Consider the following 20,303-nt stretch of genomic DNA (forward strand, 5'->3'; position numbering starts at 1 on the left):
TAATTCCCACTGAGCCCCATCTTTCGGGTGCCTCATATACTTATCCGCAATTCGCTCATCATGGTGCCACCGCAACCTCTTTGCCTCTCTAGGGTTTGCAAACAAATGCTTCAACCTTGGAATTAAAGGCAAGTACCAAACAACCTTGAACGGGATTCCTGTCTTGATCTCGTCGTCCAATTTGTACTTATCCTTTGCTCTCCTATGCTTGTATCGTGCATGCTTGCATGTGGGACATGCACGCAAATCTTTGTACTCACCACGGTACAATATACAATCATTCACACAAGCGTGTATCTTTTGTACTTCAAGTTCCAATGGGCAAACAATTTTCTTTGCTTCATTCGTGCTTCTGGGGAGCACATTATCTTCCGGAAGAATTTCTTTGAAAAGACCTAACATCTCTGTGAAGCCCTTGTTTGATAGACCATTTGCTGCTTTAAATCTGAGAAGCGCCAGGGTGGCACTCAACTTGGAATGTTTCTTTTTGCAACCTGGATACAATTCTTTCTTGGAGTTTGCATCAATGGTTGGCAGATCCTTGTACCCAATCATATCCTTTTTTGGGCCCTCGAAATCTGCAATCATAGCAGCAAAATCTGGCATATCAAGATCGTCGTCATCTACGTCGACGTCTTGATTTCCAGTGGGCATTTAGGCTTTTCGATGTTCCATTGGTAGCTTCACGCCTCTGCCCCGATGTTAGATTCAACATCCATGTGACACTGATCGGGGTTTGGCATCTCGCAGCCCTGGGTATCTTCATCCATGACCTCCTCTTCACCGTGTCTGGTCCAACGCGTATATCCATCGATGAATCCCCTAGAGACTAAGTGCAACTGGACATCTGCAACTTCATGTGACTCTGTATTGGCACAATCAGTACATGGATACAGGATGTAATCTGCATCACCAATTCTCCTCTTTGTACTTTCAGCCAAATTCATGAACTCTGTCACGCCACTGATATAATCTGTGGTTTTCCGATTCTTCATCCATCGAGATCGTTCCATCTACACCACACGAATGGTAATTAAAAACAAAACAACAACAATAATACACGGATTAACTACTGCCCAAAGATGCGTGCATAAATCACAAGGTTTTATTTTCATAATTACTGGGGGCGCTCCATATTGTTATCCAGACGTGCAATGACAAAAATTAATGGCCAGTCAATTTACACGCAGAGTACTAGTAAAACACTACCCTTAGGAATTGAATACCTTAATTAAGCCACTCACGAAAAGAATACCTTAATTAATTAGCCGAGCGACGACCCCCACCCAGCAGACAAAGAAGCGTGATGCGGCGGCACGCCGAGATAGCAGGGTCGAGGAGCAAAGCTTAGTGTGGCTGCCGCCTGAAGTACGACCTCCACTACCCCACCATCGACCGCGATGGATGTCCTCGAATCACGCCGCCGCCGACCTTGATGGTTGAGCTCCTCCTATCTCCCGCCGCAGACCGAGGATTGACCTCCTATGACGTCGCCACCGCCCACCGACCGAGGATTGACCTCTTCTCCGGTAGCCGCTGGGCCACCGCCGCCATCTCTATATGTAGAGCGGCTGTTTTTTTATGGATATCCGCAGAGCGGCTGTTTACACGGTATCACTGTAACTCAATTATATGGACAGGGTAGTACATCACATACGGTTATGTAACGGCAACCGTGTCTAACCTACGTTGTCTTCTCACATGGTTTGGTGCGGAAATCGTGTGTGACGTTGTAATACCTAACACAAACGACATGTGTAAACAGTGTGCCGTATACAACATAGAGTGCCATAAGTAGTTCCCGACCGATAGCTTATCCCCACAGTTTCCCCATTTCCCCCAAATCCCTACATAGCCTCCAAATTCCCTCGCGTGGCGCTAACATTGGGGGAATGTGGACAAGTGGTGCTAATGGTTTCAGTGCAGCTGCTCCTGCTCGTATCGCTGCCACGACGGCGGTCGCCGCCGAGCACTTGCCTAAGGTCATCAGAAGGCAGGTGTACTACGGATCCGAATCGTCCTGTCAAGTTCCAATATATCCCGATCTTTTTTAGCATGTCCAAAGTATAGCTCCTTGCTAAATCCGTCCTAAATGACCCCCCCCCCAGGAACATGATCTACCGCCGAATCCGGAGCATGACTCCAGACTCCCGCAACATGAGTTCGACTCCGAGTTTTGCACCACCGAGAAATACCAAAAGCTGAGTTGTGTGCACGGGCACACTCCTGCTCGACGTGTATGCATGGATGGATTCGACATTGGCAGGCGGTTCCTCAGTTGCCCCTTAGAGGTTAGTGCTAAGTTCATCATTTTACTTCAGTTAATGCCACCGCTCATCCTGAATACTATTTAACATTGGCAGGGATATGAGGCTTGTGCCGTTGTTAACTGGCTGGATGAAGAATGGCATGGCAGGGCTCGAAGTGTTATCACCAAGCTCGCAGAAGATAACATAAAGCCGAAGAAGAAACTGGCTGATCTGGAATGTACAATCAGTACGATGAAGCAAGAAAGATTCAATCACAGGCAACAGATGAAAGCAAGAGACAAGAAGGAACTAGCATGTGTAGTTGTGGTTGTCGCATTAGCCATGTTCTATGCGCTATTTGCAATGATGATTACGGGTTTTGTTTGACAGCATTGCTAAAGCACATCTAGATGTGCTCTAAGTAATGCACATCTAGGTCCTATGCCATTGATGTTACGCGAAGATTCGTGCAGATATTTCCCTTTGTCTTTTTTTCTTTTCCTTTGTAGCTTGATTATTACTGGCTTTATCAATAAGAAGAGCTCAATGTATTGCTTGCCAACTGTCCTACTCTGTTCGTACTGGTACCGGTGCATAATCCCAAAACTCGTTCCTTCTTTTTATCCTGAAAAAATAAACCAGCCAATAGGAGTCCTGCGCAACCCCAGGAATTTGGAGCGACTGGGTACAAATAATTGCGGTTGATTATATCAGCGGTTAGATAATACGTCAACCCCCGCTTCAATTGGCATTTCCTCTTCTCTGCATGCCCCGCTTAAGTGTCCACCATCTTCATCTTCCCTGGCAGGCCGCGCTACACACAGGCACACACTCTGCAGCCATGTCGAGCGACAGCGAGGATGACAGTTCGGCTAGAAGTCTGGCGCCCGATGATAGGTCAACATCAGAATCATCCCGCTCGTCTTCCATGAGTCCGGCATCGAGCCCAGACCTCGATTATATCTGGATCATGGAAGGGACGCTGCCGCCAGAGTCGTCAGACGACAACCAGACGGACGAGGAGCCGTCGGAGGACGGAGAAGAGGACGAGGATGATGATGAGGAGGAATGGTCGAATGAGGAGGAGGACGACAACGAAAGCAACGACGATGACGACAACGGCGGCGATGAAAAGCCAACCGTCAGCTGCAAGAAGCGTCCTCGCCAAGACGATGTCGCGGGGCCATCCATAAACAACAACAAGAAGAAGAAGGACTAAATTAAGCTGACTGTATATATCTTTGTTTTCGTTCGCTCATATTAATTTGTTATCTCTGTTTATCCTGTCAATCTCATCGCAGACGGTTAGTAAATACGTATTCGACAGAGATCTTCTACATTATCACCCACAGGTTGGTTTGTTGAAAAGCGAGCCCCGACGAGCACACAATTCACAAAAAAAGACCGTATGGGCTATCTATAATGATCGCACACAATTCTGATTACCAACCCGTTTGCCGGGTGTCACACACATCTTGTTACACCGAATCGTTTGTGTTCACCTCGATCATCGCAAATAGTTCATCGGAGCGAACTGTATGCCGTATATCGCACACACATTGATATGGCTGCCCGTTTCTGTTGTTCTGTCTAATCGCAAACAGTTCGTATGGATCAACCGTATGCCCAGCATCGCATGCGCAACTAAAATCTGAACCGTGTTTGATGTGCCCGCCATCGCAAACATTTTGCACCTTTTTTGACGGTTATTTTACACCACCGTTTGTGATTATTGCATCGCACAGAGTTTCGTCGAAGGGTCTCTGATCGTAATGTCACGTTAGCAGCATCTTGCAGTAGTGTTTGCAAGAATAAGAACATCATTAATTCTTCCCATAGGCTTTTTAATAGTAGAATCCGCCAAGTGCAAATTTAAAGAGCATTCTTCAATATCGGTAAGAACAAGTACATCACAAAGAGATTTCGGAATTGTAGAAACACTAGCACCCAAGTCACATAAAGCAAAACACTCATAATTTTTAATCTTGACTTTGATAGTAGGTTCCCATTCATCATGTAATTTTCTAGGAATTGAAATTTCTAACTCCAACTTTTCTTCAAAAGCTTTCATCATAGCATCAATGATATGTTTAGTAAAAGCATTATTTTGTTCATAAGCATGGGGTGAATTTATCATGGATTGCAACAAAGAATACAATCAATCAAAGAGCAACTATCAATTAAAGTCTTTGTAATCCAAAACAGTGGGCACATCACTAGATAAAATCTTGACCTCTTCAAACCCACTTTTATCAATTGTCTTAACAAGATTTTCACCCTCCGAATTATCGGGACGCCTTCTAGCTAAAGTTGACTCTTCTCCAGTCCCTTTTTCATCAATCTTAATTTTACTAAAAAGGGAATCAATAGAAGAAACACCAATCATTTTAAGATCTTCATCATTTTTATGAAAGCAATCACTAGAAAACGCTTTTTCTAAAAATTCTCTTCTAGCTCTAAGCATAGCGGTTCTTTTCCTACTTTCATCCATAGAAACATAAAGAGCCTTATTTGATTCCTCTACCTTGGGCACAAAAAATTTCATCTTGAGATTTTCTACATCATGAGAAATTCTATCAACACTTCTAGACAAATCATCAATCTTATTCAACTTTTCTTCCATTGTAGTGTTGAAAACTTTTTGAGTGTTGATAAATTCTTTAATATTATTCTCAAGAACAGAGGTGTTCCTATTATTATTATAAGAAGCATTACCATAGGAATTACCATAATTATTAGAGGAATTACTAGGAAAAGGCCTAGGATTAAAATTACCTCTATAAGCATTGTTATTGAAATTGTTTCGCGAGATAAAATTCACATCTACGGCATCACTATTTTGCTCAATCAAAGTAGACAAAGGCACATCATTAAAATCAATAGGAGCACTTTTACTAGCAACCAATTTCATAAGAGCATCAACTTTTTCATTCAAAGAAGAAATTTCTTGAACCGAATTAACTTTTTTACTAGTAGGAGTTCTTTCGGTATGCCATTGTGAATAATTTGCCATGATATTATCAAGAAATTTGGTGGCTTCACCCAAAGTAATTTCCATATAAGTAAAGATTACGAGAAACAAAATGTAACCCTGCATAAAAAATTTGTATGATCATCCAAAGATTTAACCCATGAGTTGGGCAATTCCTTAGCATCATTTTCATCCTTTCCCAAGATTGCGCAACATGCTCATGTCCAAGTTGCTTGAAATTCATGATCTGGGTTCTAAGGGAAATAATTTTTGCTGGAGGAAAATACTTAGTGATAAAAGCATCTTTGCACTTATTCCAAGAATCGATACTATTGCGAGGCAAAATAGAAAACCAATTTTTTGCATGATCTCGCAAAGAAAACGGAAATAATTTCAACTTCAGAACATCATTGTCCACATCTTTTTTCGTTTGTGTATCACATAATTCCACGAATGTGTTAAGATGGGACGCGGCATCCTCATTAGGAGTACCGGAAAATTGATCTTTCATAACAAGATTCAGCAAAGCAGTATTAATATCACAAGACTCCGCACTAGTGGCGGGAGGAGCAATCAGAGTGCCAATAAAATCATTGTTTTTGGTATTTGAGAAATCACACAACTTGGTGTTCTCTTGAGTCATTGTGACTACGCAACAAGATTGCACCCAAAAAAACAGATCCAGCGAGAAAACGGCGAACGAAAAAGAGGGCGAATAAAACGGCAAATTTTGTGAAGTGGGAGAGACGAAAACGAGAGGCAAATGGCAAATAATGTAATTGCAAGGAGATGAAATTTGTGATTAGGAACCTGGTAGTTTTTGATGATGTCTCCCCGGCAACGATGCCAGAAATTGGCGAGTGGCCGGGAGACTATCTTGACTTGATCCTCCCTACCAACGGCGCCAAAAATTCCTTTTGATGCCTGCTAGAACTACGTCGGTATTTCCCCAAAGAGGAAGGGATGATGCAGCACAGCGACGGTAGGTATTTCCCTCAGTGATGGGACCAAGGTTATCGAGCCAGTAGGAGAACCAAGCAACACTACTTAAACAGCACCTGCACACAAATAACAAATACTCGCAACCTGACGTGTTAAAGGGGTTGTAGAACCCTTTCGGGTAACGGCACCAGAAATTGGCAAACGGACGTGAGAAGGTTGCAATAGATTGATAGATTGAATGCCAAATAAATTAAATTTCAGCAAGGTATTTTTGTATTTTTGGTTTAAATAGATCTAAAAATGAAAGCAAAGGAAAATATATCGCAAAGGCAAATATAATAAAGAAAAGACCCCGGGGCCGTAGGTTTCACTAGTGGCTTCTCTCGAGAAAAATAGCAAACGGTGGGTAAACAAATTACTGTTGGATAGAACTTCAAATAATCATGACGATATCCAAGCAATGATCATTATATAGGCATCACGTCCAAGATTAGTAGAGCGACTCCTGCCTGCATCTACTACTATTACTCTACACATCGACCGCTATCCAGCATGCATCTAGTGTATTAAGTTCATGGAAAAACTAAGTAATGCAATAAGAACGATGACATGATGTAGACAAGATCTATTTATGTAGAAATAGACCCCATCTTGTTATCCTTAATAGCAACGATACATATGTGTCAGTTCCCTTTCTGTCACTGGGATCAAGCACCGTAAGATCGAACCCATTACAAAGAACCTCTTCCCATTGCAAGATAAATAGATCAAGTTGGGCAAACAAAACCCAAATATAGGAGAAGAAATACGAGGGTATAAGCAATCATGCATATAAGAGATCAAAGAAGACTCAAATAACTTTCATGGATAAAAAGATAGATCTAATCATAAACTCAAAGTTCATCCGATCCCAACAAACACACCGCAAAAAGAGTTACATCATATGGATCTCCAAGAGACCATTGTATTGAGAATCAAACGACAGAGAGGAAGCCATCTAGCTACTAACTACGGACCGGTGGGTCTACAAAGAACTACTCACGCATCATCGGAGAGGCACCAATGGACATGATGAACCCCTCTGTGATGGTGTCTAGATTGGATCTGGTAGTTCTGGAACTTGCGGCGGCTGGAATTGATTTTCGTCGACTCCCCTAGGGTTCCTGGAATATGGGGGTATTTATAGAGCAAAGAGATGGTTCAGGGGGCACCCGAGGTGGGCACAACCCACCTGGGCGCGTCTGGTCCTCCAGGCGCGCCCTGGTGGGTTGTGCTCCCCTCGAATCACCCCCAAGTGCTTCTCCGGCCCACTGGATGTCTTCTGGTCCAAAAAATCCACAAAAAGGTTCGCTGCGTTTGGACTCCGTTTGGTATTGATTTCCTGTGATGTAAAAAAGATGCAAAAAATAGCAACTGGCACTTGGCACTATGTCAATAGGTTAGTACCAAAAAATGATATAAAATGACTATAAAACGATTGTAAAACATCCAAGGATGATAATATAACAGCATGGAACAATAAAAAAGTATAGATACGTTGGAGACGTATCACCCACACCCCTTGTTATTCTGCGGCGACGGCAACCTCAAATCGCATGCAATTTCAAAAAAAATCCTACGCTCACGCAAGATCTATCTAGGAAATGCATAGAAATGAGAGGGGTAGAGTGTGTCTACGTCTCGTAGACCAAAAGCGGAAATGTTTGATAACGCGGTTGATGTAGTCAAACTTCTTCTCGTTCTGACCGATCAAGTACCGAACGTACGGCACCTCCGAGTTCTGCACATGTTCAGCTCGATGACGTCCCTCGAACTCTTGATCCAGCAAAGTGTCAAGGAAGTAGATGAGTTCTGTCGGCACGACGGCATGGTGATGGTGATGGTGAAGTGATCCGTGTAGGGCTTCGCCTAAGGACCGCGAGAATATGACCGAGGGTGTAATCTGTGGAGGGGGGCGCTGCACACGGCTAACAGATGTTGTTGTGTGTTCTAGGTGCCCCCTCCCCATGTATATATAGGTGGGAGAGGGAGGGGAGCAGCAAGGGGGCGCCCCAAGTAGGAGGAATCCTACTTGGGCGCCTCCCCCTTTCCATAAGTTCCGGAGGGGGAAGGAAGGAGGAGGGAGGAGGGAAGGAAGGGGGAGGCCGAATCCCTCCCCTTCCTTCTGTCTTCCCCTCTTTCCTTCTCCTCTGGTTCGGCACATATGGGGGGCGCAGCAGCCCCTGCTGGCTGCGGTGTTTCCCCTCTTGGCCAATTAGGCCCATATCTTTTGCCGGGGGTGCCCGGAACCCCTTCCGGTGACCCGATATGTACCCGGTACCCTCCGGAACACTTTTGGTGTCTGAATACTATCGTCCTATATATCAATCTTTACCTCTCGACCATTTCAAGACTCCTTGCCATGTCTGTGATCTCATCCGGGACTCCAAACAACATTCGGTCACCAAATCACATAACTCATATAATACAAAATCGTCATCGAACGTTAAGCGTGCGGACCCTACGGGTTCGAGAACTATGTAGACATGACCGAGACATCTCTCCAGTCAATAACCAATAGCGGAACCTGGATGCTCATATTGGTTCCTACATATTCTACGAAGATCTTTATCGGTTGAACCATAATGACAACATATGTTATTCCCTTTGTCATCGGTATGTTACTTGCCCGAGATTCGATTGTCGGTATCCACATACCTAGTTCAATCTCATTACTGGCAAGTCTCTTTACTCGTTTCGTAATACATCATCTTGTAACTAACTCATTAGTCACTTTGCTTGCAAGGCTTCTTATGATGTGCATTACCGAGCGGGCCCAGAGATACCTCTCCGATACTCGGAGTGACAAATCCTAATCTTGATCTATGCCAACCCAACAAATACCTTCGTAGATACCTGTAGAGCATCTTTATAATCACCCAGTTACGTTGTGACGTTTGATAGCACACAAGGTATTCCTCCGGTATCCGGGAGTTGCATAATCTCATAGTCGAAGGAATATGTATTTGACATGAAGAAAGCAATAGCAATAAAACTGAACGATCAATATGCTAAGCTAACATATGGGTCTTGTCCATCACATCATTCTCCTAATGATGTGATCCGGTTCATCAAATGACAACACATGTCTATGCTTAGGAAACTTGACCATCTTTGATTAACGAGCTAGTCTAGTAGAGGCTTACTAGGGGCACGGTGTTTTGTCTATGTATCCACACATGTATCAAGTTTCCGGTTAATACAATTCTAGCATGAATAATAAACATTTATCATGATATAAGGAAATATAAAATAACAACTTTATTATTGCCTCTAGGGCATATTTCCTTCACCCAACGCCTCGCACACATGCACGTACGTGTATGAGAGAAACGCGCAAACCTTCGTGCATCGCTCGGCCCCGACCACCCACCTAACTGGGAACTCCCCGATATTTTCCTCGCCCTCGCTTCTACCAAAGTTTTTTCCGTCATGGATGGCCCAAAGAATGTCATGCAGCTGCGTCTGCGGCCCGCCCAAGATGAAAAGCCCATTTTCTGTCATGATTTTTTGTCATGGAAGTAGGAGCCCACCACATCTATGATGATATCGGGTTTTGTCACAATTATTGTCATAGAAGTGTCATAAGCATGACAGGAAAAAATTTGTTCGGCCCAAAATGTCACGGATGTGTCTTTTTTTGTAGTGCAAATGGCGAATAATGTAATGCAAGAGATGAGAGTTTATGATAGATACTTGGTAGGCTTGATGTAGATCTCCCCGACAACGGCGTCAGAAATTCTTCCTGCTACTTTTTGAGCTTGCGTTGATTTTTCCCTTGAAGAGGAAAGGGTGATGCAGCAAAGTAGAGATAAGTATTTCCCTCAGTTAAGAACCAAGGTATCAATCCAGTAGGAGATACAAACAAGTCTCCAATCTATGGACCTGCACAAACAATCAAACACTTGCACCCAACGCAATAAAGGGGTTGTCAATCCCTTCACGATCACTTGCAAAGGTGAAATCTGATAGAGATAGATATAAAAGATTACTAAAACGTAAAACAAAGTAAAAGTAAATAAATTGCAGCGAGATATTTTTGGGTTTTTTGGTTTATAGATCTGAAAATATATGATGGAAAATAGACCCGGGGGGCATAGGTTTCACTAGAGCTTCTCTCTTGAAGTAAAATAATACGGTAGGTGAACAAATTACTGTCGAGCAATTGACAGAAAAGCGCAAAGTTATGACGATATCCAAGGCAATGATTATGAATATAGGCATCACGTCCGTGTCAAGTAGATCGACTCCTGCCTGCATCTACTACTATTACTCCACACATCGACCGCTATCCAGCAAGCATCTAGAGTATTAAGTTCATAAGAACGGAGTAACGCCTTATGCAAGATGACATGATGTAGAGGGATAAACTCAAGCAATATGATGAAAACCCCACCTTTTTACCCTTGATGGCAACAATACAAATACGTGCCTCGCTACCCCTACTTTGTCACTGGGTGAGGACACCGCAAGATTGAACCCAAAACTAAGCACCTCTCCCATTGCAAGAACAACCAATCTAGTTGGCCAAACCAAATCGATAACTCGAAGAGAAATACAAAGATATTAAATCATGCATATAAGAATTCAGAGAAGATTCAAATAATATTCATAGATAAACTAATCATAAATCCAAAGTTCATCGGATCTCGACAAACACACCACAAAAGAATATTACATCGGATAGATCTCCAGGAACATCAAGGAGAACATGGTATTGAGGATCAAAGAGAGAGATAAAGCCATCTAGCTACTAGCTATGGACCCGTAGGTCTGTGGTAAACTACTCACACTTCATCGGAAGGGCAATAGGGTTGATGTAGAAGCCCTCCGTGATCGAATCCCCCTCTGGCAGGGTGCCGGAAAAGGTCCCTAGATGGGATCTCACGGGTACAGAAGGTTACGGCGGCGGAAAAGTATTTTGGTGGCCGCTTCTGGTCGTTTGGGAATATTTCTAAATTTATAGGCCAAAGATTAGGGTTGGAGGAGTCTTGTGGGGCCCACAAGTCAGGGGCGCGCCCTAAGGGCTTGTGGAACCCTCTGGACTCTTCTGCCTTCCTTTCCAAGTCCCGCGTGTGTCTTCTGGTCCAAGAAAAATCATCGCGAAAGTTTTATTCCGTTTGGACTTCGTTTGATATTCCTTTTCTGTAAAACTCAAAAACAAGGAAAAAAACATAAACTGGCACTGGGCTCTTGGTTAATAAGTTAGTCCCAAAAATAATATAAAATAGCATATTAGTGCATATAAAACATCCAAAACAGATAATATAATAGCATAGAACAATAAAAAATTATAGATGCGTTGGAGACGTATCACTGCACAAAATGATCCGATGGTCAAAGGGTTGCAAACTTTATTTTTCGGAAGGTTCAACGTCGCCAGCAAATTAAAGCCCAGTTAGGGTTTAGGGTTCAAGGCCTAGGGACTGCATGGATCATTTTTTTCTTTAGTTGTCTCTATTCCAAAATAAGTGTCAACTTTAGTACAACTTTGTACTGAAGTTGGCATAAAGTTGAGACACTTATTTTGGAACGGAGGGAGTACATATTGGCTATGATATGTGAATCATTGAGATGCAATAGCATGCATGTTAGTCTCCTTTGTATTTGATGGAATGTTGCAATGGGGCAACCTTGGACGCAAGATACATGAAACAGAAGCTGGAAGCTTCATAGCATTATATAAATTTATCTCGCTGAGAAATTACAGTACATGCTATGTACTAAAGAGTTAGGTGTCGCACGGTGTCCAGAAAATATGGTGATAGTGTGAGGTGGGCCATGTAATCACTGAGCTGCCGTGTTTTCACTGCTTTCGCACTCCTCCGCTGTAAGAGTGGAGAAAATTGTAAAGAGTGGAGACGCTCTACCTCCTTTCGCCAAAACGTGGGACATCCAGCATCCGGTGCACGTGTCATGCACCAAAGTAAAGTGTACAGTGCAACTGAGACTCAGCACGGTCGTACCATCTCAGTAATAATGACCAATGAGCCATCAAATCACATAGACCCGACAGTAAATTGGACGGATGAAGCAACCATCACTCTTGAGTCTGCTTCTCCCTTCAACGCAGGCGCCAGTGATAGGTCGCGTCCGCTCTGCCCCGGCATGAATGCGGCACCGATTCTCTGGAGCGGCGTTGACCGTTTCGGGCAGGAAGCGCGCACGGCCGATGGAGGGGGTTTGGGTGGGCCAAGGTGGTCAGGAGCGGGCGTGGCTGCTGTCCCGACCGGATGCCCAGAAACGAAAGGATGCACCGACTCTCGCGGCTAAATCGTAGTACTACACACAATTTCTCTGTAGATCAATGTGTCGCTCTCTCTAACACACACACGCTGTTAAAAATAAACACACACACGCACACACAGGTTCATGCGCTGGTGGTCAGCCGCTATATCTGCGGCCGCAGGATTTGACGCATGCGGCTGCCAAATTTGGAGCATTCCGGCCACCTGTGACTACGCCTTGGCATGGATTGTCCAGGTGCCGGGTCGCACAACAATGGCAATGCCTCCACGTCGCATGCAGTTTTAGTTGTTGTTCACTTCGAAGGGTCGTGTACCACATGTGAACGATAGTAAGTGCGGCCGGGAGGAGGTGTGGAGCGTTATTTGCGAATTGACTCCTTCGAGCATTAAATTTTCTTCGCATATTAGCATTGCCCTCCGTCGCAGTTTACAGGGAGCGCTTCAATTCTCATGCATTTCCACCACTGGAGGGATTTTAGGCACGTTTGGTTTAATTCCCATTTAATTAGGGCATCATAACCGTAATCAAGCCAACAATTTTCTCTCCATGCAGGTGTGTACGCGGGGTGGAATAAATGCATGCTTGTGTGTAGGTGGACTGAAAGCACTCCATGCCTGTCTGTATGCATTAATTTCTCCAGTAATTGGGTGCCATGGTATTACTCCCGATGCTATTTTTCAGTCCAATCGCTAATCATCTTCGTCCAAGAGATTGTTGATGCGTGCCCTGTAAACTGTGACGGAGGGAGAAATTAAATAAAGAGTTCCGTTTTGTGCACAATTTAAAACGACTTTTATGGAGAGAAAAAGATAACCACTCCAACTATATATATATATACGCTGCATCCTCAGTGCTTGTTTTCTAGGGTTTGCTCTCTTCACACTCTCTCCACTATATATATACACGTTGGAGCCTCATCGCTTGTAGTTGCTCTCTTCACACTCTCACCCTCTCCAGATCTAAACAAGACTGTGTTGGCCTCTCTTCCGTCACACTCTCTCGGATAGAACTCCAAGAACATTGAGGAGAACATGGTATTAAAGATCAAAGAGAGAGAATAAGCCATCTAGCTATGGACCAGTAGGTCTGTGGTGAACTACTCATGCATCATTGAAAGGAAGCAAGGATGATGTAGAAGCCCTCCGTGTTCGATTCCCCCTCCAGCAGAGTACCGGAAAAAGGCCTCCAGATGGGATCGCGGAAGAACAGAAGCTTACGGCGGCGAAAAAAGTGTTTCGGGTGGCTCCTTGTTGGTTTGGGAATATTTCTGAATTTATAGAGGTCGAATTAGGCCAAACGAAGCTGCGTGGGGCCCACAAGCTCAGGGGGCGCCTGACCCCCCTGGGCGCGCCCTATGAGCTTGTGGCTCTCTTGTATCTCGTCTGGTCTTCTCCCGAAGCTTCTAGGGTTCCTTCTGGTCTAGAAAAATTAATCCAAAGATTTTTTTCTGTTTGGACTATGTTCGATATTGATTTTCTGAAAAGCCAAAAACAAGCAAAAAAATGGCAACTGACACCGGGTACTAGGTTAATAGTTTAGGCCCAAAAAATGATAAAACATCCAAGATTAATACTATAATAGCATGGAATAATAAAAAATTATAGATACGTTGGAGACGTATCAGCAACCCCAAGCTTAATTCCTGCCCGTCCTCGAGTAGGTAAATGATAAAAACAGAATTTTTGATGTGGAATGCTACCTAACATTTATCATGTAATGCCTTTTTACGGTACAAATATTTAGATCCGAATGATTCAAAGCAATAGTCTATAATTTGACATAAAGACATCAATACTCAGGCATACCAACAAACAATCATGCCTTTCAAAATAAAAATGCTAAAGAATTCTATCCCTACAAAATCTTATAGCCTTGTGCTTGGTCTTCCTAACACAAAGTATTAATCATGAACTACCCCGATGGCAAGCCGAGCAATTGGTTCATACTTTTTAACGCGCTTCAGCTTTTTGAACCTCACGCAATACATGAGCGTGAGCCATGGATATAGCACTATGGGTGGAATAGAATGCAGTGATAGAGATCGATAAGGGATGTCAAAAAAGGAAGATAGTCTCACATCGACGCGGCTAATCAACGGGCTATGGAGATGCCTATCAATTGATGTCAATGCGAGGAGTAGGGATTGCCATGCAATAGATGCACTAAGAGCTATAAGTGTATGAAAGCTCAACATGAAAACTAAGTGGGTGTGCATCCAACTTGCTTGCTCATGAAGACCTCTGGCATTTGAGGAAGACCATCATCAGAATATACAAGCCAAGTTCTATAATGAAAAATTCCCACTGGTATATGAAAGTGACAACATATGAGACTCTCTATATGAAAAACACGATGCTACTCTGAAGCATAAGTGTGGAAAATGATAGTAACATTTCCACTTCTCTCTTTTTCTCTCTTTTTTTGTTGGGCTCTTTTGGCCTCTTTTTTTCCTTTGTTTTCGTCCGGTTCCTCGTCCCGACATGTGGGGGAATCATAGTCTCCATCATCCTTTCCTCACTGGGACAATGCTCTAATAATGATGATCATCACACTTTTATTTACTTACAACTTGATATCTAGAACAATATGACTCTATATGAATGCCTCTTGCAGTGTACCAGGATGTGCAATGATGCTAGGGTAACATGTATGATAATGATGAATAGTGGCTGAGCCACAAATACTATGTCAGCTATATGATCATGCAAAGCAATATGACAATGGAGGTGTATGTCATAATAACAGAACGGTGGAAGTTGCATGGCAATATATCTCGGAATGGCTATGGAAATGCCATGATAGGTAGGTATGGTGGCTATTTTGAGGAAGATATAAGGAGGCTTATGTGTGATAGAGCATATCATATCATGGGGTTTGGATGCACCGGTGAAGTTTGCACCGACTCTTGAGGTGAGAAAGGGCAATGCACGATACCGAAGAGGCTATCAAATGACAGAAAGGTAAGAGTGCGTATAATCCATGGACTCACATTAGTCATAAAGAATTCACATACTTATTGTGAAAGTTTATTAGCCCTCGAAGCAAAGTACTACTACGCATGCCCCTAGGGGATAGATTGGTAGGAAAAGATCATCGCTCGTCCCCGACCGCCACTCATAAGTTAGACACTCAATAATAAATCATGCTCCAACTTCATCGCATAACAGGAGACTATACGTGCATGCTTCGGGAATCAAAAACCTTAACACTAATATTCTTACTAAACCACAATCATTCACTAGTACCCCCATATATTACCATCTCAATATTGCAAAACTATTGCAAGGAATCAAACTTATCATATTCAGTGATCTACATGAAAGTTTTTATTATATCCCTCTTGAATACCTATCATATCAGGACCAATTTCATAACATGTGCATATTGCCATTACTATTTATTAGACTCTCAAAAAGATATAAGTGAAGCACTTCAACTATTTCTGTAAAATATAACCACTTTCGTGCTCTAAAAGATATAAGTGAAGCACTAGAGCAACTGCCTATTTCTAACAAATCGTGAATAAATGCGCGTCCCTCTCAAAAGGTGTGTGCAACAAAAAATGATTGTGGCAAGCTAAAAAGCAAACAAAGCAAAGACTACTATAATACAAGACGCTCCAAGCAAAACTCATATCATGTGATGAATAAAAATATTGCTCCAAGTAGTATACCGATGGATTGTAGACAAAAGAGGGGATGCCTATTGGGTTGCCTCCCAACAAGCTCTATTGTTTTACGCCCCTAGCTAGTCATAAGGCATTGTTTCAAGTATTGCCATCCTTAAAATTAATTCCATAGGTAGCCCTCATAATAGATTCATATGGTTGTTTAATTATCTTCCTTGGTAAGTGTTACATCCCTTTATTTAATGGAAATTGGAACCTTATATTTCCTTCTTTCATATCAATAATATCTCCTATGGTCGTAGGAAGGGCGTACCAAGTATTATAGGACAAGACGGATTGCATTTAATATTAAGCACAATGAAATCTATGGGCACATAATTTCTATTAGCAAGTATGAGCACATCATTTATTCTACCCAATGGTTTCTTAATAATTGAATCCGCTAAATGCAAATTAAGAGAACAAGCATCCATATCGGTGAGACCTAGCACGTCACATAAAGATTTGGGTATAGTAGAGACGTTAGCACCTGGATCACACAAAGCATTACATTCATAATCTTTAATCCTTACTTTAATAGTAGGTTCCCATTCATCTTGTAATTTCCTAGGTATAGAAACCTCCAATTCTAGTTTTTCTTCATGAGCTTTTATCATAGCTTATACAATATGTTTAGTAAAAGCTTTATTTTGTTCGTAAGCATTAGGTGAATTTATCATGGATTGCAACAAGGAAATACATTCAGTTAAATAACAATTATCATAATTAAAGTCCTTGTAATCCAAAGTAGTGGGCGCATCACTATTTAAAGTCTTGACCTCTCCAAACCCACTTTTATCATTTTTTATCATTAAGATCATCACCCTCTGAACAAGTGGGATGCCTTCTAGCTAAAGTTGACTCATCTCCAGTCCCTTTTTCATCAAGTTTTATATCACTAAAAGAAGATTCAATAGGTGTCACGCCAATCATTTTAATATCCTCATCATGATTATGATAAAAACCAGGTGGAATAGCGTTAGGATTATGAATATTGGGTAGTTCAAAGGATATCTTTTGTAAAGAGGGATGGATATGCAGCAATTTTCTTTCCAATTTAACCACAAGAATAACAATAGCGTCCACATAGCAATTTGTTTTATCAAGAATGGATCCTTTAATTATTGGTATGACTCCCGTGCAATTAAAGAATTCTTGAATGATATTCTTCCCAATAATATTTCCACTACCCACATGATAAGTTTTAGTTTTAAAACTGCGGGAGATCTATTTTACGAAGGATTAGTATTAAGATCAAATAAATTTGGGTTGTCCTCAAGAGAATCACTAGTGCTACTTTCACTAGCATTTTCAACAATAACTTTCTCAAATTTAGACATGATAGCAACTGCAAGCAAACTAACAAAGTAAACTATTTTCGTGTTTTTTGTTTTTTAGAGAAGTGGAGGGAGATGAAAAAGATAGGCAAATAAAAATTAGAGTAAGTAGATGATAGTTTAAGTGAAGGTACTTGTGGTGATTTGATGATATCTCCCCGGCAATGGCGCCAGAAATTCTTTTTGCTACTTGTGAGTTGCGTTGGGATTTTCCCCGAAGAGCAAGGGTGAAGCAATATAGTAGCGATCAGTATTTCCCTCAGTTGAGAACCAAGGTTTATTGAACCAGAAGGAGCACCAACCAAATCCTAGTGAACGCTTCCTGCACACACAAAAGCAAATACTTGCACCCAACACACGCAAGAGGATTGTCAATCCCCTTGAACTCGTTACTTGCAAGGATCAAATCTTGTATAGGTAGATGGATAATTTGTAGAACAAAATAGAAGTAAATAAATTGTAGCAAGGTATTTTTGTTTTTTATAATATGATTAAAGTAGACCCGGGGGCCATACTTTTCACAAGAGGCTTCTCTCTCGAAACAATAGCATACGATGGGTAAACAAATTACTATTGGGCAACTGATTGAAAAGCGCATAGTTATGACATATTCATGGCAATGGTCTTTTATACAGGCATCATGTCCATGACAAGTAGACCTACTCCTGCCTGCATCTACTACTATTACTCCACCAATTGACCGCTATCTAGCATGCATATATGGTATGAAGTTCATGACAAACAGAGTAACGCCTTAAGCAAGATGACTGAGTGAGGACACCACAAGATTGAACCCATTACAAAGCACCTCTCCCACTGAAGATAAATCAATCTAGTTGGCCAAACCAAATGGATAGATCGGAGAGAACTACAAAGCTATAACAATCATGCATAATAAAGTTCAGAAAAGACTCAGTTACTTTCAAGGAATAATTAGATCATAAACCTACAATTCAACGGATCCCAACAAACACATCGCAAAAGAAGATTACATCGGATAGAACTCTAGGAAGATCGAGGAGAACATTGTATTGACGATCAAAGAAGAAGCCGTCTAGCTACTAGCTATGGACCCACAGGTCTGTGGTAAACTACTCATGCATCATCAAAAGGCAACAAGTATGTTATAGATGTCCTCCGTGATTGATTCCCCCTCCGGCAAAGTACCAAAAAAGGCCTCCAGATGGGATCACGGAAGAATAGAAGGTTGCGACAGTGGAAAAAGTGTTTTGGGTTGCTCTCTGTTGATTTGGGAATATTTGTGAATTTATAGAGGTGAAATTAGGTCAAACGGAGCTATATGGGACCCACAAGCTCAGGGGGCGCGCCTACTCCCTGGGCCGCGCCTTGTGAGCTGGTGGCTCTCCCATAGGTCTTCTGGCCACCTCCTAAACCTTCTAGTGTCCCTTCTGGTCTAGAAAAAATCACCATAAAGTTTCATCATGTTTGTACTTCGTTTGATATTGATTTTCTGAAAAGTCAAAAACAAGCAGAAAAACAGGAACTAGCACTGGGCACTGGGTTAATAGGTTAGTCCCAAAAATGATATAAAGTACCAGAAAAATTCATATAAAGCATCCAAGATTGATAATATAATAGCACGAAACAATCAAAAATTATAGATACGTTGGAGATGTATCACTCCCCTCTTGGGCCCTTGTGGCCCAAGATGACTTCCACATCTTGACCTTTAAGGCCCGTTGATATTAAATTAAATGTAGACTAGTCCTAAGTATTTTAAGACCATTATATATATCTATCCCTAATAATAAAGCACGGATTAACTCCTTGGGTTCACCGTCACAATACGTTTTCTTCTAATGTCATAATAAGCTTTTACGATTTGTTTAGGCAAAAAACGTTTCGATCCACTGCCCTTCCATCCGCAACAAAAAATAAATTGTGGCTTGATCTCCTTCTTCTTCACGGACACAAATACTAGGGACGTGTTTGGTTGCCTGCATACCCCTCGACCAGGCCCGCGCGGGAAGGATCCAACCTGTTTGATTGCCTGCATACCCCTCGACCAGGCCCACGTAGGAAGGATCCAACCTGTTTGGTAGCCCGCATACACTATTGGGCCTGTACCACACGCTTCTTAAAGCACCTCTAGGCCTGGCTCGCTGGAAACGCAAAGATCGGCAGTTTCTCTGGAGCCAAGCCGAGGGGAAGGGCAGTGAGCTGGCCCCTGCACTAGGAGAAACGGGAGGGATGGGAGGTGTTTACCTGGTGTCTTCTTCAACCTCCACTAAGCTCCTCTCTAATCTCCTCTCTTCCATGCCCCTCTAATCTACACAACGATGCTTCGATTCGTGGTAAGCTTTACATGAAAAAGATGCACATCGATGCTACGGTTCCATTCAGGCGATCGGTTTGTAGTTTCGTCGGCCCTAAATTCTTAATCTCGTGTTCCCGTTTGGGGCTATTCTGGACGAATTTTGTCAGATTCGTCGCGCACGATCGATCATTTGAAATTTCCTTTGACCAACAGCCTAATCTCGCAGTTCCTCACAACATTCGTGTTGTAAGTTTTTGGTTTCGACGATCGTAGCATCATCTCTCTTTGAACAACAGTCTACTGCACTGACGCCGCCATGTCGAGCTCCTCTGTCCTCTGCTCCGAGCCCTCCTATTCGTCCCTCTCGACGCCGAAGCCCTTCCCCTTGATCTCCTTGCCCGCGTGCTACTACACTAGAGTCGTTTCCGGCGTCGCTCATCTTGGCCTACTCTCTGTCGTCCTCCTACTGCACTGACGCTGCAATGGCGCGCACACTCTTTCTTGTGTCCTCTGCCTCTACGCACACTGCAGTTCGCCGCGCCGCCGACGGGGTCGATCATCTTTGCCTCCT

This window comes from Triticum aestivum, chromosome 2D (genome assembly GCF_018294505.1).
Source record: "Triticum aestivum cultivar Chinese Spring chromosome 2D, IWGSC CS RefSeq v2.1, whole genome shotgun sequence".
Classification (NCBI taxonomy): Eukaryota; Viridiplantae; Streptophyta; class Magnoliopsida; order Poales; family Poaceae; genus Triticum; species Triticum aestivum.